Genomic DNA, 7234 nt, shown 5'->3' with positions numbered 1-7234 from the left:
GGAGTGATAAAACATATTTTTTTTTACATCATGTCAGTCTTAGTGTAACATTTGGCTTATTGTACTTTTTTCTGGTTATTTTATCTCTTCTATACCAAGAAATATAGGCAGCTACAATACCCTTGAATAGTTGCAAATCAGAGCAGAATAGGATGGAAATGTTTAATGTCACTTTGAAAGAGACATTGTAACTCTGTCAATATGACTTTTTAAAAAGTTCCATAAATCTATTTTTGGAACAATGTGGGGGTATAGTAATTAAATGTAAATAAATATAGCCCAAATTCAAAATAATTTTCTGTAAATTATATAATAAAAAAACAAATCAGTAGGGAAAATAGTAATTAACCTGAGTTAATGACATACTTACATTTGGCTCCAATCTTGGCACATATGATTTGAATCTTTAGTATAAATTAAATTATATTCTTCAATTAGAACACCATAGATGGCTAAGCATTAAATGAAGAAAACTTAAATTCCTGGTACTACCTGATTTTCTATAGCTATTTCTATTCTACTGTTTTCCTTAATAGCTCTTTTAAAATGATGAAATATTTTTATTTAAAGAAAATAGCTTAATTAACATTAAGCAGCAGTGTCTCTAATAAAACTGTAAGAAATTAATGAGCTTGTCCTGGAACTAAAGAGTGCAAATACAAACACCTCCAGAAAAGTCTAGGCTTCCCTGGTGGCTCAGTGGTAAAGAATCTACCTGCCAATGTCAGAGACATGGGTTCAATCCCTGGGTAGGGAAGCTCCCCCTGGGGAAGGAAATGGCTACCTATTTCAGCATTCTTGCCTGGAGAATCCCATGGACAGAGGAGCCAGGTGGGCTATAGTCCATGGGGTTGCAAAAGAGTTGGATGTGACTTAGCAACAAAACAACAAAGAATAGTCTAAAATCAAGAAAATACTTCCCTCCACTTATTTTTAGCAATCAAGTAGGCATTTATTATCCTAGCTGAGTCTGGCTTCTTTTGCGGGGGCGGGGTGTGTGGTGTCCAAGGGTTTCACTGCAGGATAGAATATGGAACATGCAGTATGCAACTAATTTTCATGGTGATACTATCCTTGAAATTTTATCTTATATCTAAAGTTCTGCAGAAGAAAAAGTATGGATAAAAATGTTAATTGCATCTGTTCTGTCAATTCTAAGGGCCTGTTTTAATTTACAAATGTCCAAATAGGAACTTAAAACTGAGTGACTGAAATGTGTCTCATTATATTCTGGGCATTTGCAGTGTCAAATCTACAGAGACAAGTGCACCTGGAGACAAATGACCAGACTCTCATAAAACAGAAGCTTAATTATGATCACTTACATTTTTAAAATATTCCCAACAAATTACTGTGAGTAAGTGATACATCCATCACGGCAAGATTCTAATTTCATATTCACAGTCATGTGGTCCTGTAAACTCCTCTAATAAGGCCTTAACTAAGTTTTTCTCATGACCTCAGCTGAAATATTGCAGGCTGTGTGTTTTGTTGTGTCTCCAATTTATTTCTGACCTTGGCGCTGCCCGGGCACAATGAGACAAGTGAAGGGTGGAGATCAGATTTAATTTTGAATTTCCGGACGGCTGCTGGTTTGTATCTCAACTTGAACATTACTTAAACATGTTATTTTTGGTCAATGACTTTTTATGCAGCATACTGGGCAAATATAATTAAGTGGGCTAAGTTTTGTTCTCAGCTGGCCTCTGAGTTCTTGTATGGGAACTTGGAATCTCAACAGGAAACACCTGTATAGTAGTTGTATACTGAGCCTTCCCAGAGAATTAATATATAACATTGTTCCTCAGCCTCACAAGCTCTTCCCCAAATAGAAATGATCAAATGTATTGGAAGGCTGCACTTTTAATTACTACAAAAAAACTCAACCTCTCAGCTTAGAAATAAACCTTGTTTTAAGGGTATATTTACACTCAGACATATGAATAGTGTTTTTATACAGTTAATGGGTTCTCACAGCTAGTATACTGGAAATGAGGAGGAACTAAAGAGCTTGTTAATGAGGGTGAAGGAGGAGAGTGGAAAAACCTATTTAAAACTCAATATTGAAAAAACTAAGATCATGACATCTGGTCCCATCACTTCATGGCAAAGAGAAGGCAAAAAGGTGGAAGCAGTGACAGATTTCCTCTTCTTGGGCTCTAAAATCACTGCAGATAGTGACTGCAGCCGTGAAGTTAGAGGACGATTGATTGCTTCTTGGCAGGAAAGCTATGACAAACCTAGACAGTTGTGTTAAAAAGCAAAGACATTACTTTGCCAACAAAGGTCCAAATAGTCAAGGCTATGGTCTTTTCAGTAGTCATATATGGATGTGAGAGCTGGACAATAAAGAAGGCAGAGCTCTGGAGAATCGATGCTTTTGGACTGTGGTGCTGGAGAAGACTCGTGACAGTCCCTTGGAAAGCAAGGAGGTCAAACCAGTCAATCTTAATGGAAATCAACCCTGAATACTCTTTGGAAGGACTGGTGCTGAAGCTGAAATTCCAATACTTTGGTCACCTGATGCAAACAGCTGACTCATTGGAAAAGACTCTAATGCTGGGAAAGATTGAAGGCAGAAAGAGAAGAGGGCAACAGAGGATGAGATGGTTGGGTGGCATTACCAATTCAATTGACATGAACTTGGGCAAACTCTGAGAGATGGTGAGGGGAGCCAGGCGTAATGCAGTTCATGGGGTGGCAAAGAGTTGGACACGACTTGGTGACTGAACAACAATGTATCTACATTGTTTTTTTAATCAATTATAGCAAAAGCACCACACTGATGTAAAATGTGAACAACAGAGAAAACTCTGTGTATATGTGGGGGGAGGAGGGATACGGGACTTCACTGTACTTATTTTTTTTATAAGTCTAAAACTTTTCTAAAAAATAAAGTTAATTAATTTTTTAGAAAAATCACAATGTACATAAGGAAAGAAGCTACCATACTATCAACTGGAATGGCTAAAAGAGAAATGGCACTTTGGTAACATCAAAAAAGTGATTTATTGGAAAATAAAATTAGAGTGTTTGAAATGTTTAATGAGCAAATATTAAAATGATCAAGAAATAAGAAAATTTGAAGAAAGAAAAGAATCATGACTATTTGAAAATTAGCCAGTAGATACTTAAGGGGGAAAAAAGAGTCATAATTGGAATGAAAAACTTAGTGAGACTATTAGACTTCCACTTTCAGCCAAGATGGAATAACAGGGAATATATATATATATAACATTCCACCTGAACTAACTTTTAAAAATGAAAAACAATATGAGAAACAATGGTTTTCAAGACACTAGGTACCAGATATCAGGGGACATTGATATATATGCGATAAGAAACAAGTAAGGTGAATCCTACAATTTCCTGAGATTACCATCTAGAGAGAGTTTCCAAACCATGGTGCAAGGTGGAGGAACCCAGGCAGAACCTGGCGGGCTCCTTGAGTTCAGAAGGTAGAACTGATAGTTCTGGGAGACCAAGGTGGCTAGTCACTGGAGAGAGATGCATAGACAGAACTCTGGAATTCTGAAGAGGGGCCCTCAGGTATTTAGCAGAGTTCTGCCTATGCATGTGGGGAAAATCCTGGAGTCTGGAGCTCTTGAATCACTCAGAAGGATAAGTAACAGTGCCTGATACTTATAGAGGACTGAGAATAGTGTCTGTCTCACTAAGCTAACTGAAAAGTCTCAAAATTTAAAGCACATTTGGCAAAGTATAGACAAGAATCTTGCCTCAGTAATGTGGAATAAAGAGCCTGAGACTGACAGTGTTTCAGTTTTACCCAACAATTTTTAAAAATGAGACCAAAATGATCAAACTGTTTCCAAGTAACCTAATTACAGCCCAGAGAGAACTCATAAATATTTTCAGGAACACAAGTTACTCAACATTAAATAAAGCAAAAGTCAAAGTGCCCTGAATCAAATAAAAATTTACCAGGCATGCAAATAAGCAGGAAAATTCCACTCACAATGAGGAGACAAATCAATCATTTGAAACCAACCCAGAAATGACACAGATATTTGAGTTAGCAAAGAAAAAACTTAAAAACAATTATTATAACTGTGCTTCATATGTTTAAAAAGTAGAGGCATAAAAAGGACCTACATCAAACTTCCAGAGATGAAACTTACAGTGTTAAACAAAAAATAAATCAGACAGAATTAATAGCTATTGGACACTGTAAAAAAATATGAGTAAACTTGAAGACACAGCAACATAAACTATCCAAAATGAAACCCAGGGAGAAGAAAGAATTACAACAAAACAAAAAACCACAAACAGAGCCTTACTAGGTGTAGGACAACTTCAAATGACTTAATATACATATAACTGGAAACTCTTAAGAAGAGTGTAGCGCAGGAGACAGAAAGAATATTTACAGAAGTAATAGCCAAAAGTTTCCCAAACTTGATGGTTATTATAAATTTATAGATCCAAGGACCACAATAAAGCCCAGCGTAAGAAATATAAAAACACTACATCAATGCACATCATAATAAAAGTGCTCAAAATTAGCCATTAAGAAAAGTCTGCTAAGTAGGCAAAAAGAAAAACATATTACGTGTAGAGAAACAAAGATAACTAGAGTGTAGTTAGAAACATTGCAAATCAGAAGACAGTGGAGAAATATTTTAAATACTTAAAGAAAAAAAAAAGCCTGTCACCCTAGACTTCTACACCAAATCAACATATCTTTCAAATAGGAAGATTAAATTTTTTTTCCAATATAAAAAGCTGAGAGAACTCACTGCCAACAGAGTCTCACTATAAGAGCTATTAAGAAGAGTTCTTAAGACAAAAGGAAAATGATACCACAAGGATCTATAGAGTTGCACACAGGAGTGAAGACTACAGGAAACGGGAACTGCAAAGTTAAACATAAATCCAAATCTGTCTTATTATTTAAATATCTTTAAAAGATAATTGACAGATTAGACAAGATGATGACAATGTTGTATAAGCTTTGCATCATATGTAAAAAGCACAGAGGTCAGTAAGGGGAAAAAAATTAAAAATACTATCGTGTGTTTCTTATATGTTCAGTAGCATAATATTACTTACAAGTAAACCAGAGACTAAAAAATGTATGTTATACCAACTCTAAAGAAACACTAAAAAAACAAAAACCAAGAAAAAATAAAATTACTTTAAAATATTTAATTAATCTAAAAGAAGATAGAAAAAAGAAAAGAGAACAAAGAACAGATTAGAACAAAGAGAAAACACTTAGGAAGAAGAAAGATTTGAGGCTAACCATATTGACAGTCACTAAATAAATGCCTCTGCCTCGTGTTCAGTTCAGTTCAGTCTCTCAGTCGTGTCCGACTCTTTGCGACCCCAAGAACCGCAGCACGCCGGGCCTCCCTGTCCATCACCAACTCCCGGAGTCCACCCAAACCCATGTCCATTGAGTCGGTGATGCCATCCAACCATCTCATCCTCTGTTGTCCCCTTCTCCTCCTGCCCTCAATCTTCCCCAGCATCAGGGTCTTTTCAAATGAGTCAGCTCTTCACATGAGGTGGCCAAAGTAATGGAGTTTCAGCTTCAACATCAGTCCTTCCAATGAACACCCAGGACTGATCTCCTTTAGGAGGGACTGGTTGGATCTCCCTGCAGTTCAAGGGACTCTCAAGAGTCTTCTCCAACATCACAGTTCAAAAGCATCAATTCTTCGGCACTCAGCTTTCTTTATAGTCCAACTCTCCTCGTGTACATGAGTCCAAAACTGAATACTCTTAATGTTAATTCTTCCTAAACTGACCTCTAGATTTAATATAATCCAAATAGAATTCCTAACAGGCTATTTTGTAAAAGATGACAAAATTATTTAAAACTTAATATGGGAATGCAAAGACTCTAGAAAAACCTAAATAATTTTTTAAAAGAGGAACTAACAATACTTGATTTCAAGAGTTATAAGTCTACTCAGATCAGGACAGCATTGTATCATGATAGAAAAACAGGCCAATCAAACATGATACAGAGTCCAGAAATAGACGCACACATATATGGCAAATGGATTTTGATGCAGGTGCAAAGGCAACTTGGTGGATAGAGAACAGTCTTTTCAATACTTAGGAAGTGGTGCAATAACAACTGGATATCCATGTGCAATTAAGATAGAAAGTAAGGGAGGGAGGAGGGAATGAAGGAGAAAAGAAAAGGAAGAACTTTGATTCATACCTCACGGCAAATACAAAACTCAAAATGAGTCATAAACTAAATATAAAGCACAAAACTATAAATCTATTAGAGGAAAACAGAAGAAAAACTTTTGTTAGTTAAGCAAAAAATTCTTAGCTACAAACTATAAAGCACAATCTATAAAAGAATAAATTGGACTTAATCAGTACTAAAGGCCTTTTACTCTTTAAAAGACACCATTAAGATAATGAAAAGCCAAGCCACAAACTGGGAGAAAATATTTGCAACTCATGTATCTGATAATGGACTTACATACAGAATATATCAATAGAACTCCTAAAATTCAATAAAAAACCAAACTACCCATTTAAAAAAAATGGGGAAAGTATTCAAATAGCCACTCCACAAAAAAAAGATGCACCAATGATAGAAAGACACATGCAAAGATGCTCAACAGTAACCATTAAGAAAATGCAATAAAATCACAATGACATACCACTACACATCTATAAGAATGACTAAAATCTAAAAAAATTGACCATATGAAGTATTTGTAGGGATGTGGAGAAATTGGAACACATCTGTATTGGAAATCATATGGGCAGCTCCTTAAAATGATAGATGTTGAAATCATTTGAAATGATGACAATTGTATAAAGTAGAATGACAGAGATCTGCTTTAAAGCATGCACACACAGCTTTTAAGGAGTTATAGGAATAGCTCAGGGATTTGTAGATATGTTTAACAAAAGCACAGTGACTAATTTTCTAATATGATGACAGCAGCTTCAAAAATGAAGCTTTTACAAGAAGTCAGGAAGGGCAAGCATCTGGCGGTGCCAACGAGAAGTAAGGTGCACACAGAATTATCTCCAGAGCCGAAGACAAGAAGGCTGTGGAGAAAAAAACTCCCCTGGAGAGGGATGAGGGGCAGAGGGTTTTCGGGAAAAGCCAGGGCTCCATCAGAGCAGGAAGGTGAAGGGAAACACAGGGAAGAGACACAGAACAGATAGAGGACTGTGATGCTGACAGACTGTGAGTCCCAAGAAATGCTGACAAAATTGTTTACGAAGAGACCTT

Source organism: Cervus canadensis, chromosome 9, assembly GCF_019320065.1.
Source record: "Cervus canadensis isolate Bull #8, Minnesota chromosome 9, ASM1932006v1, whole genome shotgun sequence".
In the NCBI taxonomy this organism is placed as follows: Eukaryota; Metazoa; Chordata; class Mammalia; order Artiodactyla; family Cervidae; genus Cervus; species Cervus canadensis.
This window is presented reverse-complemented; position numbering follows the sequence as displayed.